This window comes from Alligator sinensis, unplaced genomic scaffold (assembly GCF_000455745.1).
Source record: "Alligator sinensis unplaced genomic scaffold, ASM45574v1 scaffold886_1, whole genome shotgun sequence".
Taxonomy (NCBI): domain Eukaryota; kingdom Metazoa; phylum Chordata; order Crocodylia; family Alligatoridae; genus Alligator; species Alligator sinensis.
The window spans coordinates 314,374-326,425 of NW_005842040.1; positions in this window are offsets into that span (position 1 = coordinate 314,374).

Below are 12,052 nucleotides of genomic sequence, written 5' to 3' on the forward strand. Positions count from 1 at the left end.
GTGACTGAGGATTGACACAGCCCTTCTGACTGTGTTGCCTGTTACTATTGCCACACCCTTACTTCCCTACTGCTGGCATTGCATGCCCCAAGTCAGAGCCAGAGCTGTTACTGCCACGCCCCCCCTGCCATCTCCTCATGCCCCTGACTAGATCTGGCCTATAAGGAGCACACAGTCCAGATCCGTCCAGGGCACATGGTAAGTTTAAAACTCCTGCCCTAGAGTACAGGTCACATTCCATTATGGGATTTCCATTGCAGAAGTAGGGCATAATAAACGGCACTGAATGTTAATGAACAGCCTGACTGGCACATCAGAAAACTGAGCAGCTATCAAGAATGTGCTTTATCAGTAAACACCCTCCCAGAGAAAGCAAAGAATCCATATAAAAATGTGATAGCATTGCAGGGAATGTTCCCTACAAGCAGTGCATTGTCATAGTGTGGTGTGCTAAAAGCAATACAAAGTGACATATGTGGCTTGTCCAGTAGTTGGGTATGAAATGAAGAGAGCCACAACATATGGAATGGCATTCCCTATTTCCCAACATTGGAGTTCCCTGTTAGCTGCATCCACTTAATGCCTAAAATCAGGAAATGAAAATAGCTCACAAAGGGCAGAAGCAGACAAACTTTCACTGCCACCAGAGAGAAAGATGCTTAAAATGATCATTCTTTTTGCTGCACCAGGAATGTCCATGATCACATGCTTGCTGATCATGCACATAAATGTTGAGAGAATGCACACACACGCACATTCTGCCAAGTGTTATTTGTTTGGGAGAAAATTTCCCTTACAACTATGGTAAGAAAAATGAAGTTATGCCTTCACTATTTCAAAGTATACTCTGATAGCCAACTACCAAGTAGACATTAGGGATGCTGGGGTGCCATCTACTGGAGACTAATAAAATAAATGTTTAGACTACTTTATTATGCTTGCTTTTTGGTCATTTATAGATGTGCTCCGGGAGTGTCTGGGGCCATGGGGGGTCACTTTAATTAGAGTGCCTCTGAGTGCCGCTCTAATTAAAGCACACAGAGTATAAAATGTATCAGCATCCCCAGGCTGAAAAATGGCAGCGGAGATGTTTTAACTAAAGCTCATCAAATGAACTTTAGTTAAAGCACTCCCACTGCGATTTTTCAGCCCGGGGATGCTGATACCCATGATGCTGGAGTCTGCAGGAGCACAGTAATTACCACGCCCTAGCAGACTTGATTGATTAAGTCAGCTCCGATGTGTTGTAATTACAGTGCATTGGAGCAGCCTCACTGCACGTGTATAGGCACTTTTAGAGTCATTACTTAAAGTATGCAGGAACATCTCACCTGGAATTAAATTAAGAACCAAATTGTGAATCCCTTACTCATCTTGAGTAGAAACTTACTTCCCAAACAGTCCTATTGATTTCAGTGCAGATGTTTGAAAAGCAAACAGCTGTTCAGAGTAAAAAACAACTCTGAAATCTGGGCAATCTATTAAGCATGCTAGCATGAAGAAGTCATCAATGTCTCTAGTGGCATATACAATTGCCTATCCTCACTGACCTATTATCCTTGCTACCTTTGTTCTTCATAAAGTAATTATAGCTGTTAGTGTTCCTTTATAGCAGGGGTATCAAACCCACCCTGCCCTCTCAGGCCAGATCTGAACCACAGGGTTCCTCATAGGCTGGATACAAATGCAGCAATGAGATGAGGTGGCAGCAGCAGCAGGACAAGTGACAGCAGCAGCCATGGGGCTTAGCTCAGCTCTGGCCTGCAACCCACCACTAACACACATCCACAACTTAGCAGGCTTTGTGGCCTCAGCAGGGGCTGGCATGCCTGCAGTTTTGACCCCACTGTGGCTTAACACATACACGTGACACAAGTTTTGCTTTCAAACCTTTGGGGTGCAGTTTCCCTGTACCCCCTGCACCTATCTCCTTGGAATTTGGCAGGCTTGATGCCATCAGAAGGGGCTAACATTCCTGGCAGTTTCATCCAAATCAAACCAGAAATGACAAAGTTATAGGAAGTTTTGTCCTTCCCCATTATATGCTATGGGTGAAACATCAAAATAGCATCGAAACGGCAAAATGTTTTGCCTTGCCTCATTTTGTTTCGAGGCTGTTTCGACTATATCTGTTCCATTTTGATTTTGCTGTTTCAACCTCAAAACAGGTTGAAATAGTGTTAAAACCAAACTGGCGGCAAAATTTCACACAGCCCTAGTGCTCAGAGCCCTCTCCAAACAAATTATTCCAGTTCTCATCAGCTAGCAACACTCTCTAAGGCCAAATTTTCAAAGGCCATATTTAGGTGCCTAAATATGCAAATAATCACCCAGTGGAGTGAGATAAGCACCCAGTGAAGTTTTCAAAAGTCCCTAAGTAGGTTTGTAATCTCAGTCCTATTATTACCCAGCATTTAGGTATTTAACCTGGTTAAGCCTTTTAGACAATCTCATTAAGCAATTATCTTCTCTAGGCATTTAATACCTTTAAAAATCTGCTCCTAGAAGACTGGCAATTATCTGAACACAGCCAGTGCATAATGCAATGTGGCCACTGCACATCTCAGTCTTAACTTCTACCCTTGCCCTACTATTTCATAAACTTTTGAGTCAGTAGTAAAGAGACATGTTACAATGACTGATAATCCATAACTGGCTACTCATTGTTCTAAAGCCATTTAAAAGATAGGTTTAAGAGTGTCACACCTTTACTTCTGTGAACTTGTACTAGGCAAGCATGTGGATGTGTCAGCTAAACATTCAGTGGAATGTAGACAGCAAAGTTAAAGACATTAATTTCACAATACGTATAGCAAGAATGGCTAACACACATGAGAGATTTGTTAATAAAGTTTGTTTTTATTGGCTAAAAACCTTAGTTATGTTTTATGGTTTGGCAATGAGAAGTGCCACAACATAAAGAACATAATTTTAACTCAATAGAAGACTTAGCAAGACAGGACTCCTTCCAGGCTAAAACAGAATAAACAGTTAAAATAACACCATGTTTTCTGGTAGGAATCATTAAACAAACATACAGCAACTTCAAAGTTATATAGGAGCTCATCATTTATTTAACTAGTGCGAATGTGAAGTGTTATCATTCAACACGCTGGGACAATGACGAGATGAATAAATTTTTAATGATTTTTCAAACAAGAAACTGAATTGCAATGAAATAAATGCAGACCCTAAGACAGCTGAGGTTCAATTACTTTTAGTTTTGCATTAATTTATAAATGTCCATATCAATATGTGCCAATACTCTATATTTTATTAGTATGCCAAACGTTCCAGGAAAGATACAAAACCCCTAATATAATAATTGACAATATAGGATCTGCTGATATTCTGAGGAGTAAAAGTTACATCTCTTGACCTTTTAATTTTGTCTAGTGTAAGTGCAGCTACCATTGTTACTTACATAAATATTTTATCTGCTTTTCAATTTTACTAACCTATTGAATCCCATGGCTGTGAGTTATACAGGTTAACTATATTTTCTGTAAAGAAGTAATATCTTTAATGGATTTAAGCAGCTAAATATTTCTCACTTGACTCAAGCGGCAATCTTAGAGAAATAACTAGAGGTGCACGGATACATCGGTCCATATCATATTGGCACCGATAAAAGACAAATTGTCAGTATCAGTAATTGGCGTTATTTGGCTGATGTGGCCAATAATGTCACCAATAAATGCCACGTGCATGTATGTAGCCACAGCATGCATGCAGCCAGGAATGCAGCCCAGCAGCTTGGAGAGCAGCATCTGGCTGGTAAGTCTGTGGGGGAGAAGGGGCAGAGGGGATACAAGGGGTGCGGGAGGGCAGATCGAGGCCCCTGCAGTGAAGGAAGGGGTGTGGCTGGAGCTGGGGCAGGAGCAGGCACTGCACAGGGGGGGAGGAAATGGGCATGGGATGAAGCCATGGCTCGTCCATGGGGTATGTGGGATGGGGAGGGTGAAGTGGCTTCCACCACTGCACGCACTACAAGGCAGGCATGGGGGGCATGTGACCCCCAGATCTGTGCATGGGACAAGAGTGGGCTGCCCACTGGCACACTCCAGGCCGGAGGCTGTGCTGGGCTTTTCCTTGGGCTGGGTAGGCAGGCAACAGTGCTGGGAGGGGGTCTGGCTGGTACCAGTGTCTGGCTGGCAGCTCCCAACAGACTTACCAGCTGGACGCTGCTCTCCAAGATGCCAGGCTGCATATCAGCAATTGGATCACTATCAGCCAATATGGCTGGTTAATAATCGGCCATCAGTATTGGCCCAAAAAATCTTTATCAGTGCACCCCTAGAAATAACTAGCCATTTTTAGTTTTAAAAATAGACAGTTTATACACAACTAAATCTAGAGACTTGAGATGCAGAGATTATAGAAGTTCTGGATCTCCAGATTTTCAGCCTAGGGATTCAGGATCTCCACAATCTGGATGTCGTAGTTTTGGACCTGCAGATCTATGATATACAGGTTCAGGATCTACAGACTAAGAATTCAAAACTTCAGGATCTCAACATCTAAACAAGATCTGGAGGTAGTCAAAGAGGTAATCATATTCTGTTTTTATTTTCTGGAAACTTCTCCCCACCCTTTAAATTAAGGATCTATACATTTTGGTAAATTCATATTTAAAAGTCCTATTCTATTTTGTTGTAATTTTGGTACATAAAATGTATTCTAAGTGTTCCAGCTGTTAGTTGTCACTTAGCTGGCTTAGATTTAATCTCTCTCTCTATAGATAGATAGATAGCACTTGCACACATGCAAGCACGTGCACTTGCAGCAGCTCAAACAGAAGCAGTGCAAATCTGAGCTGGGGCTTTTTGCCTCAGCACATGTGCCCAGACATGCACTTTGGTGTGGGGCAAATTGTGCCACTTGGGACAAAATAACCCTGCCTGGGTCCTCCTGGATCTGCAGCCAGGGGGAGCTAGAGCCTGGGGCCAGCACCTGTGCTGTCCCCAGCAGTATAAAAAGCTGTCCTGTCCTGGCCCCATCAGTATAAAAAGCTGCCCTGTCAAGTAGCTCAGGGCTACTAATTCTCAGGACCTTCTGGGCCCCAGTCAATTGGTACCTGGGGACACTACCCCTTGTGCCAGATAGAAGCAGCCCCAAGAGTTCCCTTTACCCTTTACCCACTGCAGCAGTCTGGCAGTGGGGGCTGCTGCCTGGCTGTGACCTGCTGCGCACCTGCCAGACCCGGATGGGGACTGCACCCAGCAAGTAGAAGCATCTGCCCCTCTGGGCCAGCTGCCAGTGGACTGTGGCTGCAAAGCGGGCCTTTGTGCAGCACTACTGCCATGTGTGCTCCCTGCCCAGTCATCTGGGCATCTATCGCCTAAAAGATGTTCCAGGTGTGGTGGCCTGCTTTGAACTGTCAAAGCATGTCCTCCTGGCCCCAACTGGCCAGGAAGCCATCCACCTCCAGCTGGGTAGAAGGTGCCAGCGCTGAGCAGGCAAGGTCCTGCCACTGTCCTTCCTAGCAGGAATTCTGGTGTTCCCTATTTGAACATTGAAAAATCCCTGATAAAAAAAATCCCAAAGTCACTCTGTAAAATACTCCAAAATCCATGTTCCTCCACAATTAAAACAAAAAAACACTATAGAGAGAGAGAGAGAGAGTGAGAGACAGAGACGACGATCAGTTGGGCGATGTTGTATTGATATATCAACAGTGTTAAAGCAATTTGGAAGCCTACCAGTGTCTCTATTATCATAATAAAGTGAATTCTAAATACCTATATGTTTTTCTGCCCCCCACAGGGGCCACAGCCCCCCCTCCAGGTGCCACAGCCCCCCAACAGGGGCCACAACCCCCCACAAGAGCTGCAGCCCCCCCAACAGGAGCCAAATGGCCCCTGCAGTGGCTGCCCAACTGCAGGTCCCACATGCCCCACCCATGTTTGCTCCCCCAGCACCCCAGATTGGTGCCTCGCCCGGCCCCATCCCCCACTGGCTCCTGCAAGCCCCCTGATGGCTGCCCTACCCAGCCCCACTCCCTACCCACCCCCCAGACCCTGCAATGGGTGCCCCACCTGGCCCCATCCCCTGCTTCCACCCCCAGCCTCCCAATGACTGCTCCCCCCCACCCTAGCCTCCAGCACTTAAAAAAAAAAAAGGGAAAAAAAGCCCCTACTCCCACAGGAGCAGGGGTTCTGGGGGCCTCCTGGAAGAGCCCCTCACACAGCACAGGGCAGCAGTGGGCAGCAGGGCCCAGGCTGGGGCCACTGGGGCTGTCACCCAGCTCCACACTGTGCGGGGGGAGCCCCAGTAACCCCAATGGCAGCTAGAACTGCCAGTAAGTGTGGGCTTGTTTTGTTTGTTTTTATTTTAATGGCTGGGATGCTGGGGTGGGAGAGGGCAGCAATTGGGGGTCTCAGGGCAGTTGGGGCCAGGTAGGACAGGGAGCGGGGGGCTCGGGAAGGCTGGGGCTGGGCAGGGCAGCCATGGGGGGGGCTTGGGGAACTCAAGGTGGGGCTGAGCAGGGCAGGGATCCAGAGGGCTGGGAGAGCAGGCAGGGCTGGCAGGGCTCCCCTCATGGTCCCCTCCCCTCTTCTCCAGCACCCCCACATGCCTTACTTACCTGCAGTGGAGCCTGGGTCTAGCTCTGTGTGGCTGGCAAGCAGCATGCTTCAGCACCAGGGCAAGGGCCAACCATAGAGATGCTCTGGCTGCTACCACAGTGTCTCTGTGGAGGACCCAGCCTCCCGTTTCCTGCCACGCTTTTTTTCTCTGTGGGTTTTTTTGACCCCTGGATATCTAAGGGTCTAATTTTGCCATTTTCTCATTCCTGCACATGCCTCTTGCAGCATCTCAAAGGAGTCTGAGACACTGCAAGAGGCATGTGTGGGCTCATCTGGATACACCCATAGCATGTATGTGTATTGCACTTAAATTTCCTATCAATATTATTGCAAGAAATGCAGTTTGTATCACATTTTAAGAGAAGAACCACCAACAGGGTCCATGGACGCTTCTTTACAGTCTACAATTCCAAACTGTTTTGCTATGTGTAGCATAAAATCTCATAAACTTGATTTCAAAACAAATGACAATAAGTTAACTCATTTATCATTTATTTTGATTTTTTCTTTTGTAAATTTTAGTTTTATGCTTTAAAAATGTGTATTTTACACTCTTAATAGAACAACCTTTGTTTTAATCATTCTTTAGTCTTAATTTTCAAATGTTCAACTACCAATACTGTTAAAATTTCATTTAGATATACCTAAAAACAGCAAGAACGAAAATCATAGAGAACAAAATAGATGAAAATGGCACCACCTCTCCTAATGTCCAATCAGCTGCAGAGATTCCAGTTAAACAAGCAACATCAAACTGGCATGCAGAGCTTATTTACAAACTGTCAGAAAGACAAGCAAATGATAAAATATATTTCTATGTAGCCAGAAGAAATCTCTCCATAAAACAAAACAGTCTTTCAGCAGCCTCTTCTTTTTTTTCCCTATTTCTCACAGTTTGAAAAGTATTCTTTCATGTAAGCACCTTGAAGTTCTATTTAGTGGCATTCTACAATACATTTTCTTCCTGTTGCAAATTACATATGGTATTTGGCTATGTTTCTCATTACTTACAACAAAAGTATAACTGCTTTTCAAGTACCTCTGAAATATGAACTGAAGTAAAAATTTTAGCACCATTACTGATGCTAGTTGACAAGTCAATAGCAGATGGAAGCAAACACTTTCAGTGGCCTCTACAGAACATGGATGGCACTTTTATTTGTCTTATTTATTCAATTATATTTATTTGCATTTAATTTGTGCACCAAAGAAGTGAGTCTTAGTGGAAGAACTAAAAGTAATTATTATTTACAGCGATTCCATAGCACCTAGGCATACATACAGCTCTATGGCAGAGAACGGCAATCTGTGGCTCATGGACTGGATCCAGCCCACCAAGCAATTCTAGCTGGCCCATTGAGCCAAGACATCATTGGCAAATCAATGGCAGGTCATCAGTGCTGTGGGGAGCAAGAGAAAGAGAGGGGTAGTGGCCTGGTTGGAAATGGCAGACCTCCTTTGGGCCTATCTCAGGCACATGTTCAAATACTGAGGCCCCAGGCACATGTTCAAATGGCATGCCTGGGAATAATAAACCCCAGAATGAATTCTGTCAGAGTTTATTACTTCAAATTAATTGTACATGTAGACATGCCCATTAAGGCTTAAGTGTACTTTGCTAGGTCCTCTGATATATCTAATATACCATTACAGATATATTTTATTATGCATTGCTTAAAATTTGTATAGTATAGTCAAGAGATGTTATATTAAGAGTAGGCTCTATACTTATTAGGGCTGTGCAAATCTTCGGGTGCTGATTCAATTCAGAGGAGATTTGGCCCAATTAGGTGCCTGAATCTCCAAATCCAACTCAAATCAGAGGACCAATTCAAAGGTCTGAATTGATTCAAAGCTCTCCAAATTGATTCGGAAAAGATTCGGAGAGCTTTGGCAATTAATGCAGTCCCCACTGGCTGCAGCAGGGAGCTGGACCATGCTGGTAAGTAAGGGCCGGGGGAGCGGGGACTGGAGGAGGGGAGAGGGGACCATGGGCCAGGCCCCATCCCCTGCCTGCTCCCCCAGGTCCCCTGAGCACCCCCCAACCAGTGCCTGCTCTCCCCGCCCCAACCCCCATGGCTGCCCTGCCCACCCTAGCTCCCAGTTGTTTAAAAAAAAAAGCCACTCACCAGGTGCTGCTAGGCGGGGGGCAATCTCTTCTGCCCCCCCACTGCCCCATGCTGTGTGGGGGGGCTCTGCCATGAGCCCCCCAACCCCTGTCTGCTCTCCCAGCCCCCATGGCTGCCTCACCCGCCTCAGCTCCTGGCCTTTTAAAAAAACCCCAAAAAACCCCAAACCCTGGACTCACTGGCTGCTGCAGCAGCCTCGGGGCTTCTGGGGGCTCATGGAAGAGCCTCCACACAGTGGGGAGCAGCAGGGGGAAGCGGGGATCGCCCCCACCAGGCAGGAGCCGGTGAGTCCTGGGGGGGCGTTTTAAGGGCCAGGAGCTGGGGTAGGCGCAGCAGCCATGGGGGGGCTGAGAGAGCAGGCAGGAATCTGGGGGCTCAAGGCAGAGCCCCCCACATGGTGTAGGGCAGTGGGGGGCAGTTGGAATCACCCCCCCGCTGGGTAGGAACCGGTGAGTTGGGGCTTTTTTTTTCCAAATAGCCGGGAGCTGGGGCCAGGTAGGGCAGCCATTGAGAGCGGGGGATGGGGCCTGTGTGATTCAGAGATATGGCTGATTCGGTAGTAGCCGAATCTCCGAATCAGATTCAGCGGAATCGATTCGGGACAGTGATTCGAATAACCGAATCGAATCACTGTCCCCTGAATTGGCTGAATCTGAAGTGACTACTAGTTGCTTCACACAGGCCTAATATTTATCCTTATTATTGAGTAAAATTCAAAATAATCTATTATTTCACCTACATAAAATTGTCTGGCTCACTGAACAATTAACCCATCTGTTGCACCAGGGTGTAGTTGCTGGTCTAAAGCCCAAGTAAAGTGGATAGGGTGGAGCACAAAATTAAGTACCTAGTCTTATAAAAGTCACTGGTTATATAGTAATGGGAGTAGGCTGCCATGCTGGTATAACTGGCTTTTTTGCAGAGTATGCTGTCTTCCCATACACTGCATGAAAGTCCCTGGTGAAAGCAAGGCTCTGGAATATATTACCCCAAAATATTTGATACTTGCAAAAAAACAAAAAACCCTACTTCAAAGTTGGTTCCTGAACTTGAAATCCTGGACACAAGAGCAAACAGACAGATGTTCATAGAATGCTAGAAAATTAGGTTTGGAAGGTGTGACTAAGAAGCATTTATAGCAAGAGAAGAGAGATTTCATGTATGTGGGCTGCAGTGAAAACAAGCAAGCAGAAGGAGCAGTGGTTATCATGATGGATTCTCTTGAAGTCATTTATTTGTTGAGAGCCATCAAACTATATTATAAGTAAACCAGGTTCCAAGCCAGAATCCTAAGGATGTAAACTGTACAGTGCTATGCTCCTCCTGAGGGACACAGCAACAAGGACAGATATTTTAGTTGCCTCCGAAGTATGATTGGCCGGGTATCAAAGCACAGCTCTCTCCTTGTGCTGGGTGAATTTAATGCCCAAGTAGGATGTAACAACCAAAGAATGGAAAGAGCAATGGAGAAGCATGGGTCAGGAACCATAAATCAAAATGGCAAGACTCAGTGAATTGGGCTTGGGGTCTGACCTAGTTCTTACAAACAAACTGCTCCCTCACAAAGACCCACTCAAAACATGAATCTCTCCAAATGGCAAAATAAAACCTCAGATTAACAAAATCTGTATACAGTGAAGATTTAGGCAAACTATTCAAGATATAAGGATACATCAAGCAGCTATCAGCAGCGATCACAATCTTTGTAATGACAAATCGAAAATAAAACTCAGAAAAAACTGAATTTAAACAAAAATTGGCAGAGAAAATCCACAGTACAAAACTGAAAACAAAAGAGAACTGTGAGACATTTCAGCTTGAACCAAGAAACAGCATGGAGGCACTGTCAGAGACAGAAGGTCTTACAGACTGGTGTTGAAAAAAATGGGCAAAACTTAGCCATTATGTTCCTGAAGCTGCAGAGCAGCTGGATACCAACACAGGCAGAGCAAGAACTGCAGAAGCCAAAAGATGGGGCACTTTATTGACAAAGCAAAAGCACCGAAAGGAAATTCCAGTGAAATATTAGTAAAATCAGTGAAATATTAGTAAAAGCAAAAGGGAACACAAGGAAATTTCAAAAGTTATTTAAAGCAAAGCGAGGAAAAACAACGATATTTGTAAGGCATAGCAACTAAAATGGTTGCTGCTACTATAAAAGGAAATTAACTTCTTTGCCAAGTGACTAAAAACCCTGTGTAAAAATTTCAGGAAATGGGCCAATTAAAAAGAAAGAACAAAAAAGTCTCCCAACTAAGAACAGAAAAAACATGGGCAAAGCATTCCACAGTCCTCATCAGACCCTACCCCTCTCTCAACATCATATTTTGATGACACATGTGAACCTGAACAATTTGACATAACAGCAGCCCAACCTGGTGTCAAAACTTCAGGCAGTAATCAAGAACCTGAAAAGCAATAAAAGCAGCAGAGGACAATTTAAGTGCAGCAGAAATGCTCAAAGCATTCCTGACTATTGTGAAAACATGGAATCAGAATACCCTAAAGAGGCAAACTGACAGCAATAACTGGAGAGAATCACCCTACTCTTGGTCACAGGCAAAGGCTTCTTCAGTGTGATACTACACAAGGAGACAGTGGCAGTGCATACAAAGCTTATAGGAAGCCAAATTAAATTCCGGCCCAAGAGATTCTACATAGACCAAATATTTACACTAAGAACTATCACAGAACAGAGCAGGGGTTGGCAATGTTTTTGGTCAAATTGCCAAAAACACCGCAATCCTGAGTCCTGCCTCGAGTTGGTGTACCAGGGGCAGACAGCGGGGGAGCCATGAGGGGATTGATCCTCACTGCTGGTGCCAATTGCACATGCGCCTCCGTGTGGACGGTGGGGGAGGGGTTAGGTTGTGCAACCCCAGCCCCCTTCCCACTGTCTACCCAGAGTCAGCTGCCACCACTACACAACCCGGCCAAGGGCTCTGGAGCCCAGTGCAGCTGTTTGCATCCTTCCAGCTGCCTGCTACAGCCAGCCCAGGCTCTGGGCAGCTGTAGCAGGTGGCCGGCAGGCTACAAACAGCTGCACTGGGCTCCAAAGCCCCAGCACTGGCTCCATGGTGGCAGCTGCATGTACACTTCAGAGCAGACAGTGGAGGAAGGGCCAGAGTTGGCCCCACCATCCACCTGGAGGCACACATGCAGCCAGCACCTCCATGGAGCCTGGCTGAGGCTCCAGAGCCCACTGCAGTTGTTTGCAGTCTTCTGGATGCAGCCAGCCTGGGGCCCAGAGGAGCTGCTGCAAGTCATGGAGCCTGGGCTGCTTGCAGCAGAGCTTCCTGCCTCTAAGCTGCCTGCTGCAACGGGCTCTGTGGCTGG